Below are 19,787 nucleotides of genomic sequence, written 5' to 3' on the forward strand. Positions count from 1 at the left end.
ACCTCTGGGTTAAGAACTGAGGGAAAGCCATCGCTGGTTTGGCTCAGTGGATAGAGCGCCGGCCTGTGGACTGAAGGGTCTCAGGTTTGATTCTAGTCAAGGGCATATGTCTGGGTTGCAGGCTTGATCCCCAGTGTGGGGCATGTAGGAGGCATCTGATCAATGATTCTCATCGTTGATGTTTCTACCTCTCCCTCTCTGAAATCAATAAAAACATTTTTTAAAAAAGAATTGAGGGAAGGCTCAAAGCTCATACCCATCCAGACTCATACCTTCATTTAAGAATCAGGCCAACCAGTCTGAAATTATCTGGGGTGAAAAGAAGGAAAGGTAAATGACCTCCCTGCAGTTAATATTTTGGTCTTTTGTAAAGCAAGAAGAGATAAAGAGGAAGAATTTATGGGGAATGGGGAAGTCAGTGATTTGAAGCTTTGATTTCTTGGATTTTCTGAGTCCATGGTCCAGTGAAGCACATAGATGGGGGTGGGGGAAAGATGCAGAAGGTTGCATTTTCATTGTCTCAACAATTCAGAAAGTATGCAAGAGAACAGGGACATTTGCCCTGAAGAGAGCCAATGTGAGATGGGAATTTACTCCACTTGAGAGGAAGGAATTCTCTGCAGTAGTAGGTGAATGCAGTAGAATTACAAAAAGGGTGTTAAAATTAAATACTCCATATTAAAAGAATTTGTGCTTATACTGTCTGCACGGTAAGGTTCCAAATGCATAATGTGTATTACCTCATTTCCTAATTCTTTTCTAAGTGGTATATGCTTTTTATTTTTAATTTACCAAGACAAATATGCTAAAAATCACCGGGTAGTGATACAGACTCTTGAACAAACAGGTTATTTATTCTTTCCACCTACATAGATTGTGTCTCCCTAAAGGTATGCAAGCAGCGAGATAACTGAGGTTGACTAGGGGGAAAGGTGGGGAGAGCTGAGACCTGGTATGGATGTGAAAGTAAAATTCACATGTTTCAAAAGAAGAGGTTGATGGAGACAATGTGAAATTATTTTCATGAAGTATCTTTTATGTGTTTGTATAAAAAACCCTCTTAGTTAAAAGTTTAAAACCTTATGTGAATGTTTTTTCTAAGTGAGTATTTTTTTTTAATATATTTTATTGATTTTTTACAGAGAGGAAGGGAGAGAGATAGAGTCAGAAACATAGATGAGAGAGAACCATCAATCAGTCGCCTCCTGCACATCCCCCACCGGGGATGTGCCCACAACCCAGGTACATGCCCTTGACCGGAATCGAACCTGGGACCTTTCAGTCCGCAGGCCCACGCTCTATCCACTGAGCCAAACCGGTTTTGGCCTAAGTGAGCATTTTAATCAGCTCTGTGTTCATCCCAACAAACACGCTAATCAGCTCCAGATTACCCCGCACTGTGTTTCTTGTTTCAGATAGGAGAACTATGTGGTCCTTCCAGGTGCTTAGAGATACTAGTAGATCTTCTATTTGAAAAAGGGGGAGGGTATTAGGGTCTAAGGTTACTGGTTGCAGTTCCTCTTTTGTTCTTTAGCTTGTGAAATTTCTGAAGTTAAAAGCTGTTGATGTTGAGATTCAGAACTTGCATTTTCATCCAAGGACTATGAATGTGCATTTTCCTCTGAGAATGTACCATCCTTATATTCATTGTGGACTTACAGTGATTGTTCTGGAGAGAAAGGCAGAGATACTAGTTTCCTGGGTCTATAGTAATTTGGGGAACTGGAGGTGTGTGGCACACATCATCTCTTTTAGGCCAGACCCTCTATGTAAAAACTTAGGAAAAAACTTGTGGCTGTCCATCAAGAATGTCTTCCTCACCCCTATAGAGTCTGAGCCAATTACATTTCTAAATGTGCCAACCTCTTAGGCATCCCGTGTTTTGTATAAGCTTCGTGGGTTCCCTTTGTTTGAATTTACTTTAGAATCATCATTGACTCCTTTATTTTGCTCTCATTTTACATTCAATCCATTAGCAAGTACTGTTAACTTCAATGTGTATCAAAATCCAACCTTTTTTTTTTTACTATCTTTCCTCTTATCACACTAGTCCAATCCCCTGTCTTTAATTTAGACTACTGTGGCAGCCTTCTCTCTGGTTTTGCTTCTACTCTAGTCCCCCACAATCTATTCTCCACAAAGAAAGTCCTTCCCCGAACATTCTATCCAAACCAATCCTCACTTTCTTTTTTGTTTTTTTTCAATCCTCACTTTCATTCCTTTAATTCTTACCGTACAGCAGTGGTTCTCAGCCTTCTGGCCCTTTAAATACAGTTCCTCATATTGTGGCCCAACCATAAAATTATTTTCGTTGCTACTTCATAACTGTATTGTTGCTACTGTTATAAATCGTAATGTAAATATCTGATATGCAGGATGGTCTTAGGCGACCCCTGTGAAAGGGTCGTTTGACCGCCAAAGGGGTCATGACCCACAGGTTGAGAACTGCTGGTCTATTGGATTAACATGATGTGTTTTGTTCCCCCAGTGGAAGGTCAGACAGTGCAGCCATATTTTTGTAGAGTTTGCAGGATAAATGCATTTGCCCTTTGGAAAAGATATCTGATTTACCTCTGTCTTTCACCTTAAACAATGTGAAAGTCCAGCAGTAGTCACTCATTAAATATTTGGTGAATGGACTTTTTAAAAAATGAATGGGCTTTTTCTTCATGTGTTGGTTGATAGTGAGATACTCTACTGAAAAGAAAATAAGATAAGGCAGGCCTACTGAATAGTGAGACTCACACTCCTACCCCCTCTTGGCTTCTAGAATGCTGGTAATCAGGTTTATCCCCGGCGTCAAGACAGACTCTTAATCCAAGATGAAAACTGCCCAAGGGAAAGACCTGGTATTTGGTGTCCCACATAGTTTCAAGCCACTTATCAAGCCTACTCATAGATAAAAATGGACAACAAATGATCATTTATATTTCATATTTTTCTTAAATGATAAAGACTGACAGTAGGAAGTAGAATTTGGAGTAAAACCTCAAAACTATAGTTAACATTATTAGATGAAAAGACATTCTAGCAATAGTGTGTAATTTGAAATATCCTAGAAAGGAGAGGAAGAAGATGGAAACTGAAAAAATCGAAGGCATGTCACTGGAAATGCTGTCCCTCTGCAGTGGCTGCATAAAGTGACCGAGCAGCACTGAACACTCCAGGAGACTGGGGCAGGAAGATGAAGGAAATGCCCCCAGGGCTGATTGGTCAGCTCAATGACCCAAAGACTGGGTCCATAATCTTTCCATCTTGCCACTCTCTCTCCATCCTCCCCTCAACATTTTGCCCCTTGCCCTCTGCAGTGACCTTCACTCATCACAGATGATTGTTGTAGTTCTAGGCATTACCCCCATCCAAGCAGGAACATCCAAAATGGGGCAGGGAGGGAGATTTCTAATTTGAGATTCTCTCATGTCTAGCATAACTGCCTACTCGCACAATAAGACTTCCAGAAAGCAAACCTATGTTTATTAGACGTAGTGCAGTAAGGAAAAACATACTTGACAGGCTCTAAGGAGGGTCACGAATGGGGAAATGAGTGAAGGATAATTATATGGGTTTAGGGTCTCTGTCTGATAATTTCCAAGGTGGTTTTTGCCAGGCAGAGAGCTGATAGAAGCTGAGCCAACTTTATGGCATCATCGCAGAGGATCAGTGATTATAGGGAGGCAGGGGGCTAAGCAAGAATGGATGAGCACGCTGTTGTTCAAACTGTTTTAGGTGATTCATAGTCTTATCCTTCAGGAGGGAATTGCCTTAAGCAGACATAGGATTATTTTTGTTTGGTCTCAGTATTATTTAACATAGGGGTAGGTCATTCTGTTGGTTTCAGTTCTCCTTCCTTAGGCAAGAGAATTTGTCCTATTTTCCAGGAGACAGCCTCGTACCTGGGTCTCGTACAGAAACAAGTAAAGCCACTTACTGTGACATGTTCCTCTGTGTATCTGGAAGGGAGGAGAGAGACAGTCATAAAAATGGGATCATGTTAAAGATCCCTTTTTTTTTCTCCTTTGCATTACTGAGGTCGTTAGTCTAATTTGATTGAATTATTCAGCCTTTCTGTATCTTCCTGATGCTGGCAGCACCTGGGAGTGCCTCAGCCCAATCCAAAATAAGGAATTTGAGAGAGTAACAGAGAAATTTAGCAAAGAACCGTAAATTTATTAAAGCAACAGGACGCCCTCAAGAAGTGAGAGCGGGCGACTTTGGAGAACAAGATGCACAGGTGGGGTCTGGGTTGGAAGGTGTTTATTAAAGTGGGCAAGGGTGGGGATAGGGTGGTCCTCTGCTTCTGACGCTGGTGTGATGACTGCCCATGAGGCTCATCCTTCTCTTTCCTCTCCAGCTAGCGATTCGCTTTTGGTCTTCTCTAGAGGGAAAGGGGGAGGGGTGGAGCTTGGGGGGAAGAAAGTCACTGATCTTATCATGTGACTACAGATAAATGGAACGGAGTTGTAGTATGACCATTGTTTAGCAAAAGACAGTTTTCTCAAAGCTTCCCCAGTGCATAAGTTGGCTTTGGGAAGTCCTTGACAAATGGGTTTCCTTCCAGGTGAGCATCAGTAGAGAAAGCACTCAAGCAGGGTTCGAATGTAAATCCTTTAAACTCTCAAGAACACAATTTTAATTCAAATCTGAGTGCTCTTGTCAATGCGTAGACATGCCTGACAAAGAAAGCCAAGCTTCACTTCCTCACTCAGGAAGGAACCATGCCAGAGCAGCTGAAGGTACACTGTCAGCAGGATTAGACACCCATGTTGTTACGTGTTCCATTTCCATTCTCAAGAATTGAGGGCTAGTGAATTGATACCCAAAGCTTTTGAAAAAAAGATGAAAATGAAGAATAGTGGTGTCTTTTATACAAGAGCACCGCCTCACCTATTCTGTAGGCCCAGATACTGCCCATCCATCTACACCACTTGTAGGTCTCTGAGAGTGGAAAATGGCCGAGTTAGGGAACTTTATATCAGAAGTTTGCAGTGTTAGAAAAGACTTTCTGACCAGATTTTTCTTTTTAAAAAATTAAAATTTTCTTTTTAATTAAATGTATTGGGAAGACATTAGTTATTAAAATTATATAGGTTCAAGAATACAATTTTATGCCCTAGTTAGTTTGGCTCAGTGGATAGAGGATTGGCCTGTAGACTGAAGGGTTCTGGGTTCAATTCCAGTCAAGGGCACATGCCTGGGTTGCAGGTTCGGTCCCCAGTAGGGGGCGTGCAGGAGGCAGCCAATCAATGGTTCTCTCTCATCGTTGATGTTTCTATCTCTCCCTCTCCTTTCCTCTCCAAAATCAATAAGAATATATGTATAAAAAAATAAAAGAATACAATTTTATGATACATCATCTCTATATTGCATTGTGTACCCATCACCCATAGTCAAATCCGTAACCATATATTAGACCCTCTTTACCCTCCCCCCAGTAACCACCCTACTGTTGTCTGTGTCTATGAGTTTTTGTTTTTTCTTGTTTGCTCATTTGTTGCTTTCACCCCACATATAAGTGACATCGTATGGTTCTTGACTTTTCCTTCTTTACCTCAACTTTTTATTTGAAAAAAAAAAAAAAAGTCACCTACAGAAGGGTTGAAACTGAATCCCAGGGAATAGCTATACACCTTCATGTTTTGCCGCATTTGGTTTACCACCCACTCTTCCTCTCCACTCAGATACACATTCAGACTTTGGTTTTGATTGGGCAGAAATCAAATAACTCTGTGTAATCCTGGTAGGGGATGGGGAGGCGCATTTCAGGTATTTTCAGAGGCCTACAAACTAGTCTGGACCCTGGTGTTGAAGAAAACACAAGTCCTAACACCTCCTCCTTCTCTTCTCTCTCCCCCAAAAAAGGAAGTGATTCGCTGGAGAAGTTTGTATTTCCTCTGTTCTCCTAGAGTGGGTTTAGGAAAGACTTGTATGGTTTCAGTAAACTGAGGAGGTATCTTTTTGTTAATTCACTGGTCTGCTGATGCTATGAGCTGGGAGTCTGGCCTTTGTTGAATGACTTGAGAGAGTAATTGGAGGTTTGCCCTATACAGGAGGAAGGAAGAGATTTATAATCTTCCTTCAAGTTTGTCAGGAGCAACTTCTCATGAGAGTTTAAGAAAAACACTGAGAATATTCGTGAGCTGTCATGAAAATAGAAAAGTATGAACTAGCCCCCCAAGCTCTATTGCACAAATAAAAATACAATTAATTTGATACAGACTATTTCTTGCAATTTCCCTTTGTTAAAGTTTTAATTTGTGTAACTGGAATCATACTATGTATGATTATAAAATCACCTAATTTGCTTTGATGACTAATTTATAAGGCTATGTGGAGACTTGTTTTTAAAATTTAATTTTTGAATAGGTAATACACTTCCCAACATCTGCTTCTCCATCCAATCAGATATCCCTCTCCAGAGAGTTTATAAATTAGCAAGCATATATATATATTTGTAGCAAAGTAATTATAGCATACTTTTTATATACTTTTTTCACAAAATAATATATTATGAAATTTATATTTTTCCTATGTTTTGTTCATGTGGCATGTATATTCAAAAGCATACTACTGTGTTTTATATACTAGATGTTCTGTTAATAATTTGTCTTCATATTTTCACTGTTACACATCATGGTCCAATAATAGCCTTGAATAATACAATTTTATATAATGCATGTTCAATGATATATTTAGAGTGAATTTCCTGTAAGTAGAAATAGTGGGTCACAAATAATGTACCTTGTAATTTTTATATATGTCACAGTTCTTTTATATCTATTCTATTGGCAGACATTTGTATTGTTCCTAGTTTTTAGGTATTCTGAACAAAATTTCTGTAAATGTTCCTATAAACATTTTTTGGTGGACACATGCATTAATTTCACTTGGTTAAGTATCTAGAAAGGTAATTGCTGAGCCACTGAGTTCTGAAACATGAAAATAATGCATCTAAGAGTTAGTGTACACCTACATCTTGGCATGTTATTACTTGTAGCATGGCAGTAGTGTGTGTGTGTGCACATGTATGTGCGTAGTATTTTGTAGATGGAACATTAATAATAGCTAAATAAGTGGAATGACAAAAATAAATCTTATTTATTGAAAGAAAAAAAATCCTCAAATTTATAAAATACTAGGGATTAACAAGAAATGTGAAAGACTTATGGAAAAGTTAATGATAAAGTTTATTTAAAGACCTTAAAAGTAGGAAGGCACATTATACTTCTAATGGAACACTTAGTATTTTACAAATGCCAATTGTTACCTAATTTATAAAGTGATTCCATGAAGCCCCTTCAAGATTTTCTTGGAATATGACAAATGATTCTAAAGTATAAATGGAATAATAAATGTGTGAAAAGAGCCAATAAAAGTATCCAAAGGAAAAATAGAGGGTGGGGATTCCCCATGAGATATAGACAATAAATTATTTAGTAAACAGTTTGGGACAGTTGGCTCTGGTTTTAGGAATAAAATGCATATCCTTACCTCAAACTCAATAATAAATTCCAGATGGATTAGAGACATAAGTGCAAACAAATTAATCTAACATTGTGAAAGAGACTACAAAAAATAGTTTTATAATTTTGGAATAGAAAATCTTTTCTAAGTAAGCATGCATAAATCCTAGATGCAATAAAATAAAGATTGAAATATTTAAAACTGCATAAAGTTAAAGATGAATGGCAAACTAGGGAAAATGTTATACGACATCTATGACAAAGTATTGATAGTTTTAATATCAACAGATCAATAGAAGAAAAAGAGTCCAATAGAAAATAAGTAAAGAACAATAAAAGGTATTTCACAATGGCAAAGATAAAAGTAGACAATAAATACGCATTTACCTTCACTAATAATGCATGGAATACAAATTCAGGCATTAAGAAGAGGATGATTTTTTTACATGTGTAAATATTTATAGCACTGGGTTTTTTTGCCAAGGTTATGAGAAACAGACACTCTCATATTTGCTTGGAGTTAGTATGTACAAATCCCATCTCTTTATAGGCAACCTGGAAAAATCTATTTAAATCATTGGTTGGGATACATCAAGTCCACCGTTAGGACCTACCCAATGAAAATCATTGGACAGGGACATAAAGATGAATTCCTTGTAACACTGTTATAGAGGGGACAATATCAATAGGGGAATAAGTAAATTATGAATCATTTAACTGTTAAACAGGAGATAGAAGGATGGATGGAAAAGATGCCTGAATTATACTTTGAGTGATGAAAGCAGCATTCAGGGAAACTTAGGTTTTTATGTAACTGCTTTTTAGTGTTCTAGAGTATGTACACAGCAGATTTTTTAAACAACCACTTTCTTATTTTTTAATTTTTTTTAAATTGATTTTCGAGAGAGAGGAAGGGAGACATGGAGAGAGAGAACGAGAAACATTGATGAGAGAAACATCAATTGGTTGCCTCCCATACAGTCCAGAACTGAATCTGCACCTGGGCATGTGCCCTGACAGAAACAAACTGGTGACTTTTTAGTGTGTGGGACAACGCTCAACCAACTGAGCCACCCCAGCCAGGGCTACCATTTCCTTATCAATGTGCATTTCAGTCGCTGTCATTTTTTTCACTGTAACAAAGAGTGTTGCAATAAATATCTTTGCACAATGCTTTTTCTCGCCCTCCCACCCATATGTTTGAATGTCCCTTTCAGATAGATACCCAAATATCATCTAGCTGGATATTTGGCAGATACCCAAACTAAAATGTTTTTGCATGTGAGACTTCTATGCTCTGTGTGTGCCCTAAATCTTCCAGTGACTTCTTCAGACTAAAAGCCAAAGTCTTTTTTTTTTAATGTATTTTTATTGAATTCAGAGAGGAAGGGAGAGGGAGAGAGAGACAGAAACATCAATGATGAGAGAATCACAGATTGGTTGCTTCCTGCACTCCCCCTATTGGGACATAAAGATGAATTCCTTGTAACACTGTTATAGAGGGGACAATATCAATAGGGGAATAAGTAAATTATGAATCATTTAACTGTTGGGGACCGAGCCTACAACCTGGGCTTATGCCCTTAACTGGAATCGAACCCAGGACCTTTTAGTCAGCAGGCTAATGCTCTATCCACTGAGCCAAACCAGCTAGGGCACCAGAGTCTTTTTAATGACCTATAAAGATCAATATGGTCTGGTCTCTCATGTCCCACCCCCATAACCACCATTACCTCTTATCACCCCTGACTCAACTTCTCATTCTCTCTGCTGAAGTAAAACCAGTTTTATTTTCTTCAAATGCCTGAGGGACACTCACTCAATGCCCTGACACATTCTACCTTTGTGGCCTACAATTCTCTCCCTAAAATAGTTCCATGGCTCATTCCATCTAAGTGTCAGTACAAATTTTAATTTGAAAAGTTAAATTAGAAAGCTGATTTCAAAGTGCTTATTGAAAAATAAATGAATAGGGGAAAAAAGCTAGAAAAATTTAAAAATGTTACAATATGCAAGTGATTGCCTACAAGATGAGACAATATAACTAATAATAAAACATGGTATTACTAGTGAAAGACTATATATTTGGGAAATGATAGATTATTCAACAAAAGGTGTTGCAGCAAGTGGAAATATTTTAGGAAGAAATCTGTATCCCTACCTCGCACTTTATACCACAATAAATCCCAATGATTATGTATTTACACTTGGAAACTGACACAAAAATAATAGTAAAAGAAAATGGAAGAATATGCTTATAAAATTGTATAAGATTCCTTAGATGACATTAAACTCAAAAAGCACTAAAAATACAGATTGCTTTGACTTAAAAAATAATTGAAACTTTCTTCATAACCACAATTTTAAAATAATAAAAATGAAAGACAAGTGGGAAATTAGAAAACAAATATATACCTCACATCACAAACAAAAGACAAATGTAGTTAATTTTTAAGAATTTTCTTCAAATGAATGGTGTAAAAATAGGAAAATATGTGAAGAATACCATAGATCGTTTATAGGAAGAGAAATGTCAATAGTTTTTAAACTCATGAAAAGATGTTCATAGTAATAGAAATGCAAATTAAGTCTATCTGGAGGTACTATTTCTCATGAAATTGGCAAAAATCCAACATTTTGACAACCTGGCAGGACTGTGGCAACATCGGTACTTTCTGGTCATTGTTTGTGGGAGTGGGAAGTTCTTGATACCCAGCCACACTGGCCTTGTATATCCTTCCTCAGGATCTTCCTCCTGAAGTTTCCTCTGTGTAGTGCCCAGTTAACGCCTCTGCATTAAAGCAAAGCTTAACATCACGTCCTGAAGAAAGTCTTCTCTGACCTTCTCCCCCCAATTGTTCTCCTGCCCTAGTGCACATCATACCCTTTCATGCCACCTCTCATAAACGGTGTGCATCCATCTAGTATTTGTTTTCCCCACTCAAATTAAAAATTTATGAGGTCAGAAATCTCAGCTGTCATTTCCTTCGATACTTGGCACCTAGTACTACAATTGTATTGCAATTAAGGAATTAACTTTTGAGTTGTGTGTGCCTTTTAATTAACCTCTCTCACCCTCAAGAAAATACACATCTCTTTGGAAAATTGCTACTATTAGATGGATACCATAAAGTATATAATATAATACTTAATATAAGGAAAACTCTCAAATTATAGTATTTAATTATTACCATCACATCTGAAAGATCGACATTTGCCAAACTTCAGTCATCTCTGTCACTGCTTCACTAGCATTGCAATGTTCTAAACTCTTATTTACTTAATATTTTTCTTTATAATGATTGACTTCTTAAAATTAAATGTCTACTGTAACCTCATACTAAATTAATATCCGTGAAATTATTAGTTTTTGTAATATAGTTCCTCCAATAAATCATTATCTAATAAAAAATGTTTCTGGTGATCAACTAAAATCATCATGAGAAGGTGCTACTTGACTCAATCTTTGAGAAATGCTAAGATATATAATCACTTCCCCTTCGTATGTCTCAGTTGAACCTATTAAAGTTATTTATCTCCGTGTTTATCTTCATCATTAACTGGAATCTCTAAGGGCAAGGATTGTGACTGTAAATTCTATTGCCGGTGATTACCAAGATACTTTTCCAGAACAGCAGCTCAGTAAATGTTTGTGAAATGAATTATACAGCTTTTAAGTACCTACATTGATTAAAAAATGTGCTAGGCATGTTGACAGAATTCAAGGAATAATCAGACACAGAATCCCAATCATGAAGATAACAAACTACAGAAAAAATACTTTTATTTTTTCTATAAAAATATATATGGTCCTAACCGGTTTGGCTCAATGGATAGAGTGTCCACCTGCAGACTGAAAGGTCGCAGGTTTGATTCCAGTCGAGGGCATGTACCTTGGTTGCGGGCACATCCCCAGTAGGGAGTGTGCAGGAGGCAGCTGATAGATGTTTCTCTCTCATCGATGTTTCTAACTCTCTATCCCTCTCCCTTCCTCTCTAAAACAATAAAATACATTTTTAAAAATGTATATGTTATGTGTTTTATATTCATATATGCATGTATAGTTAATTTTCATGAGTATTACTAATGTTAAGATTAGTAACTTTTAGCCTAAAATTATATTCAAATTATACCTTAAAAGACAAGGATGTGAATTATTCATATGTGTGTATTACTGTGTGTGTCTGCTTGCATGTAAGCTTTGTATGATATTCAAAAGTACAAAAGGTACTTACTTGTAGTGACAGTTCTCCTGGGTAAACAGAAATCATCCCTTGGCCCTGGCTGGGAGCTCAGTGGGTTAGAGCATTGTCCCAGTTCACCAAGGTTGCAGGTTCCATCTCCAGTCCAGGCATATACAAGAACCAACCAAGGAATGCATAAACAAGTGGGACAACAAATCAATGTCTCTCTCTCACTCCCTCTCATTTTATAAAAGTAGAAATGGGCCCTGTTACCAGTTTCTTTTTAAAATATATTTTATTGATTTTTTACAGAGAGGAAGGGAGAGGGATAGAGTTAGAAACATCGATCAGCTGCCTCCTGCACACTCGCCACTGGGTATGTGCCCACAACCAAGGTACATGTCCCTGACTGGAATCAAACCTGGGACCCTTGAGTCTGCAGGCCAACGCTCTATCCACTGAGCCAAACCAGTCAGGGCTGTTACCAGTTTCTTGTACTCAACCACCACCTGGAGATATCCTGTGCATATTAAGGAAATACTGAGGACAGCAATTCAAGAAGAGAAAATTGCAAATGCAAAGCCAGTGAGGTGGGAAAGTGAGGAAAATGTAATGACAAATTTAGAGTAGAAAGTAGTAAAAATATGTTAGCGTTTCTGAAAATTCACAGAAGTTAAACTACAAATGTCTTTAAAATGTGGGATTAATTTTTTAAACGTCCTTTATACTTAAAGAAAAGAACATGGAAGTTACAAGGTGATATAATTTTTTTTAACTCTAAGTTGCAATGATCTCAATATCTGATAACACTGTTGGCCAGCGTGACGGAAAATGATGCCCCTGGACATTGTTGATGGAAATATAAATCAGTGTAGTGTCTTGGTAGAAAATGTGCCAATATCCATTAAAATGTTAAAAGCATTTACTCTTTGATCCAACAATTCCATTTCTAGGATATTATCCTCCAGATACTTGCACACATGAGCAACGATACCCATACAAAGACATTTATTGCAACATTGTTTAAAGTCACAAAATCCTAAATAATCCCAGTAACAGACTGGCCTAATAAATTGAGGACATATCCAAGGGATCCTAGGCCATCTATGTAAAGAAGAGTTTTCCAAAAATTAATATAAAATGATCCCCAAAATATAGTAGATGCAAAAGGGAAGGTACAACAATTGTATATTGATTGTTCCTATTTAAGGGGAGAAAAAAATTTACTCTATACCCTTTTGTAGCAGTTGAATTTTATCATTGTTGAGCCGGCAAATATTTGTTGAGTACCTACTAAATGCGTGTCATTTTTGTAATTGCTAGAGATAAAGTACTTACTTTGAGTGAGTTTACATTGCACATGTACATATTATAAAAAATGTGAAGCTCATAGTGCAAATATGATTAATATAGTTCAACAATTTTTAATTTTATTTCTGTACATAAATAATAATTGTTTTAACCATTGCTCTCTTTCCCATCTAAAACTTTGTTTATACAATAAAATGCAAGCATTAAAAATTCATTATTCTTTTCACATCAACTTTAAGTGAGACAGCCAAACCTTAAAGTTAAATTAAAAAGTTCGGCATCAGCCCTAGCCACTGTGGTTCAGTGGATAGAATGGCAAGCCTGCAGATTAAAGGGTCCCAGGTTCAATTCCAATCAAGGGCACGTGCCGTGGTTGCAGCCTCCTCCCTGGTCAGGGCGCATGCAAGAGGCAACCAATTGATGTGTTTCTCTAAGGAAAGACAGCAAGGAAGTAAGTGCAAATATAGATTATTATGAGGCCAACAGAGAAGTGATGTAGGGATGTTTGTTTCACAAACTGCAGATCAGTTAACTGAAGCCATTAAATAAAGTGCCTTCACTGGAATGTGCTTTGTGATGTACCAGGAGGCTTGCAATTGCTGGGATAATATGCCACACACTGCACCCTCGTACTGCATTTAATGCGATTGTTGTTCTTGTTCGCTAGATTGAATTAAATTCCTTTTATTTTATTGAGCTAATTATTCCATCATAGTTTCTATGTGTTCCCCCAAAGACGAGTTTCCTTATGCAAGAATACAATGAAACAGCCCACAGAGATAAGCCAAGTGTGGGCATGTTATCCTTCTTTTACTTGGACTAGAAGTGTGTTTTTTGTGCTAAAATTAGATTGGAGAGGGAGGTGAATTCTATTAAATTAAACCACAGAGAGCTTACATGAATATGGACTGAGCTTGGGTGACTTTGCAATTGTATGCCGAAATCTTGAGTAGGTGAGATGCATAGCAAAACTTTGGGGAAGTGTCGTGATGTGGTGTGAGTCATCATCATGTTCTTGAACATCAAGGTCCTGGGAAGTTTGGGGGCACTGGGAGCCTCTGCAGTTGAATTAATGTAACATAAAAGGAGGACACAGTTTTGTGTACTGCTAATCAAGAAGCATGTCTGTGAACAATTTTGGCTGTGTTGGTTGAATATTTAGTTGTTTAATTTTTAAACTATACAAACAGTTCGGCAATATTTGAAAGTGTACGTTTTACCAAATATCTAAAGAATAACTTTAAAGAAAAGTTTACTCCCATGTTCCCGACTTCAGTGAATGTTAACATTTTGTTTCAGAGACAAAGCCTTGAGTTAATTTGAAGAAGATGAGCAAAATCAAAAGGAAGCAAAGATAGCAATCTCACTTTCTTTAATTAAAGGTGAAATGAATTCAAAGTGAAAACCAGTTAAGAGTGGAAACTCTCAGCAGGACCAGAGTCCCTTGTGTGTTCTCTTTTCACTTCCAGGAGTGGCTCAGTAAGTGCTTCCCCAGAGGAGGGGGCAAGCCACCCCTGGGAAATAGAAAGAGCTAGCGATTCTTGTAAGCTAACACGTGTCATTTACAAGAATGTACAAACCCGAAAGTGTTCTCCTGAAATTAAACAGTTGTTTCTCTCTCTCTCTCTCCCCTATAATATTTCGTAGGACAACTAAATATAATATTCCTCCTAATATGATACAATATTTGGGAATTTCCAAAATAAAATAAACAAGCCTTATAAATACCTATATACACACATATATATGTGTGTGTGTATATGTATATATATATATACACACACATATATACACATATACTAGAAGCCCGATGCATGAAATTTGTGCAAGAGTAGGCCTTCCTTCCCCTAGCTTCCAGCACCGGCTTCCCGCTGGAGCCCGGGACCCGGGCTTCCCTTGCAACCCCGGCTCCGTTCCGAAGGTCGTCCAGAAGGATGTCCAGTCTAATTAGCATATTATGCTTTTACTAGAGGCCTGGTGCACGAAATCGTGCACGGGTGGGGTCCCTAGGCCTGGTCAGCAATCGGGGCCGATTGGGGCCACAGGAGGTTGGCTGGCCAGCCCGATTGGGGCCATCGGGCCAGCTGGCAGGGGCGGAGGGTCCACAGGAGGTTGGCTGTGGGAGTGCACTGACCACCAGGGGCCAGCTCCTGCATTGAGTGTCTGCCACCTGGTGGTCAGTCTGCATCATAGCGACCGGTTCAGTCGTTCGGTCACTTAGGCTTTTATATATAGAGATTATTATAGATACACATATATATATGTATGCAAGAATGCTCTCTGTAGATGTTTTCTGAGAAATAAGAACCTTTAGCCAGAAGTGTGCTACTAATTTCATTGTGTTGATAATGATGATAGCTATTCAATGTAATTTTTTTCCACCAGGAAAGTGCAGTTTGTTTTGTACTGGTGGTTGGATTGTTTCTTCTATTTATCCTGAGAATCATTCTCAGTGTTTGTTATGGTTGTTTTGTTGTAATTTTTATTTTTGTAGAATCCAATTTTTCTGATCTATAAGGTGTTCTGATTTCAGGACTTCAGTTTTTCTGTAACAAGATCAGGTGTCTTTGTTCAGTCTTCAATTTCTAAGGCATGTGTGTGGTTAGATAGATTGGCCAGAGAATGCATTAGGGTCAGCCAGCTCAGATGTAAACTTAAGACATCTTGTTTGCTTTTCTTACAGTGAATAAATAATACTTAACTCTGCAAAAGACTGTCTCTTATTCTTAAAACTTTGAGGAGTATGAGACATAGAGACTTCATGCAATATATACTTGAAAAGTAATTTAGACAAACGTGAACAGTCAGAAGTAGGTCTTAACCTGAATAAATCTTTATTCAAACTCATGACTTTTAAGAAAGAAATCCATGTTTATCTTTGTCAAAGTTATTCTCTAACATTTTGTTGTGAAAGTTTCTTGAGTATATTTTCAGATATTCTCTAATCAATCAGTTAATTTATTTTAAAACATAAATGGAAATGCACTATATATAGGGTTCTGAAAGCTGCCTTTCTCACTAAATAAATCTTGCCTACAAATAGGCAGAGATCTCCTTAATTGCCTTTTACTGGCTGCATTTTTGAATGTTTATATTACGAATAATCCATATTAAGTTGAGAAAGTCCCCTCTTGATGAACTCTAGGTTGTTCCTACATTTTTGTGACTATAAATACTCGTGTCTTGAATATCCTTCTATATAATATTTATGAACTTGCCAAGTGTCTGTAGACTATTTCTAGATGTGAAATTAGTGAGGCAACAAGAATCAGTTTTAGAATCTAACTTTTAAAATGTGTCGATATTTTATTCTTACTTACAATTTTCTGACATTTAAGGGTGTATTCTCAGGAAGCTAGTCTATATAGTTACTGAAATAAATAAAATCTCATTTACAGGGTAATAATATCAATTTGAGTAAAAAGTAAACGTGAGTTTTGTGAATGTAGTAAAACATTTTAATGTGTACCTAGTGATGAAATTACATCTCAGTTTAACAGTAAGGTAATAATTTAATCTAATACTAGGGCAACTAAATATTAATGTGATACAATATAAAGTATAGTACAACTTATAAAATATACTTGCCAAAAATAATTACCCTGTAGCTATGAAATCCTTACATCTCATTTCAACCATTTCTGAAAATACAGGTGATAAAGAAACTTAAATGGTATCATGGGGGAATAATTAGACAAATCTAAAAGGTGAGGGATTCCAGCCCAGCCGGAGTGGCTCAGTGGTTGAGCATTGATCTATGAACCAGGAGGTCACAGTTCGATTCCCAGTCAAGGCACATGCCCAGGTTGAGGGCTCGATTCCCAATGATTCTCTCTCTCATTGAATTGATATTTCTCTCTCTCTCTCTCTCTCTCTCTCTCTCTCTCTCTCTCCCTTCATCTCTGAAATCAAAGAGAAAATAACAAAGAAACAGATGAATACAAGTTGAGAAACATTCTACAAAATAGCTGCTCTTTCAAAAGATTAATGCATTAAAAGACCTAAAAAAAAAAAAAAAGCCAGATAACTATTCTAGACTAAAGAGACTTGGCAACTAAATGTAATGTGTGCCTTGATTAAATTTTAGGTTAGAGAAAACAATAGCACAAAAAAACTAACTGTAGTAAGACTAATGGAAAAATTGAAATATAATAGTATATTTGATAAGTGTATCGCTGTTTGTACTTCCTGAATGTGCTATTCATAGTGTGGTTATGGAGAAAATGTGCTGGTCCTTGGGAAATACAGAAAAGTGTCAATGATGCCTGCAACTAACACTCAGAGGGTTCATCGCTTCCCCTGCCCCCGCCAAAAGTGTGGATGTGTAAGTCCACATATGTGTGTGTTTGCTTTACATATGCTTGTGTGTGTATGAGAGAATGACCATGCAAATGTCGCAAAATGCTACCAGTTAGTGAACAGATACGAAAGGTATATAATTGTATTAGTTTGCTGCGACTGCTGTAACAAAATACCATAGGTGGGATGGCTTAAACAACAAAGATTTATTTTCCCCCAATTCTGAAGGTTGGAAGTCCAAGGTCAAAGTGTCACCTGGTAAGATTTTTCTGAGGCCTCTGTCTTTGGCTTGCAGATGGCTACCCTGTTGCTGCCCTTTCACATGGTCACCCAGGCACCCACCCCTGGAGTCTGCACATCCAAATTTTCTATTCTTTTTTTGAATTGAATTTATTGGGGTGACATTGATAAATAAAATTATATAGATTTCCGGTGTACAGTTCCATAACACAGCATCTGTATATTGTATTGTGTGTCTTCACCCTAAGTCAAGTCTCCTTCCATCACCATTTATCCTGCCCCTACCTCCCCCAAACTTCCTTTCCTTCTGGTAATCACCATACTATTGTCTGTGTCCAGGAGGTTTTGTCCTTCTTCTTTTTCTCCTTTCCTTTGTTTTGCTAATCCCTTCAAATATTCTATTCTTAAAAGAACACCAGTCTGTGTGGATTATGGCCCATTTTGTCAGCCTTCTTTTAACTTAATCCATGATTTAAAGGCCCTGTCTCCAAAAAATAATCATATACCCAGAACAATCCAATGAATACCTGTTTCCATGGGCTGAATTCTGTTCCTCCAAACTTTATATGTTTATGTTGAAACCTTAACCCCAAGAACCTCATAAGATGCTACAGGAAGTTTTGTTGTTGTTGTTTTTAAGGAAAAGAATCAACAGAAGCTGGACTGTTAGTAAACTTCTGTCAGCCCAGCTGGAAAACACACACAAAAAACTTATACCAATGGTCCTTCTACAGCCTGTCTTCTCAACGAAAACATCCCAGAAAGTGAAGCACAGGTTTGAAATTGAAAGTTAAACGTAAACTCCCCCATTACATTTTCCAAAAAGCCATTGTCTTTTTTTAACTTATTAAATTTAATGTCTTACCATCCATGAATATCCTTAATGTGACACAGGTCAACATCATGATACTACTAATTGTCATGCTCACAGTCCTCAGGTTTATAAAATATTTCCATTTTGAGATTTTTCCTATTATACGTTAGCTATAAAATAAAGGGATATAATTGCATTCACCTTTTGTTTCTAATTCCTCTTGATATTTTTCAGTCCGAAAGCTTGCTTCCCCGCCAGCTGTGGTTTGTCAGGTTTCCTACCCTCTGCACATTGTCAGTGTTGCCTGTGTGTGGACGGGCACCCTCCAGGGGACAGCCAGGTCCTGCGGAAATGCATTGGCGATTCAGGAAGCGCTGCTCATTCCTCTGAGTGAGCATTGAACCAGTGCCCCAGCACAAGAGGTGCTCTCTTTTTGAAAATGACAGGAAGCAGAGGTCTCAACTCTAGTCTAAGACTCTTTCATAAGAAACATCCAGAAACCACCTCAGTTTCAGATTTCATAAGCAGTCTTAAGTTTTTGTTTTTTTAGATGAATATACAAACGTTTTAATACTTCCAAAGAGGAGAGGAATTTTATGGAGTTGCAAAGGCATCTTTATTACTTTTTCAAAAGGAACGTATTCTTTTTTGCTTATAAGTTTAGACACTTCGTATTTTAAAAGTTTCAGAAATAGATGTATAAATGAAATGAGTATTAGCACACAATTTGGATACCAGAATTATTAGTATTTAATCAACATATTATTCAAAAGCCCAGTAAAGGAAAAGAATAAAGCATTTATTTTGCCTTTTTTTTGGTAAGAACTAAAATTGAGAATAACTAAAAAAGTTATCCTTGACATAATTGTCAATCTTTATTATTCCCTGATTAACATATTTACATTTATTTATTTCCCTCTAGATTTTGCATTAGTTGGTTTTGTCCCACAAATGTTAACATGGGATTTTTTTTATTGTTGTTTAATCTGAAATTCCTCAGAATCATTCTCATTTTGCTCAGGAGTTTTTTAATAGCATGTTGTTAATTTTTTAGACATAATATTTTAAATTAGTCACCTATTATTGATTTAAAGTTACCTTATCAGCATACAAATCTGTATGATATTGTTCTTCAGAGTATATTGAGGCTTTGTGTCCTTGTACATAGACACATTCTGTTTTAATATTTCATCTCTGCTTTAAAAATTATTTTTGTGTGTGGTAAATATAAAACTCTATATTTAATATTTTAAAATTATTTTAAGGGTTCTTTTTCAAATTAAGGTTCACCTTAAAAATTATACTTATCTATCCCCCAAACCTAACAAGTACTTTGGTTATATCCTATATAATAAAAGAGAAAAATGGTAATTGGCGTATGATGATACCCTTTCAATTGGTTAATCAGGGCTATATGCAAATTAACTGCCAACGCAGATGGCAGTTAACTGACAACAAAATGGCAGTTAATTTGCATTT

Source organism: Myotis davidii, unplaced genomic scaffold (genome assembly GCF_000327345.1).
Source record: "Myotis davidii unplaced genomic scaffold, ASM32734v1 scaffold71, whole genome shotgun sequence".
Taxonomy (NCBI): Eukaryota; Metazoa; Chordata; class Mammalia; order Chiroptera; family Vespertilionidae; genus Myotis; species Myotis davidii.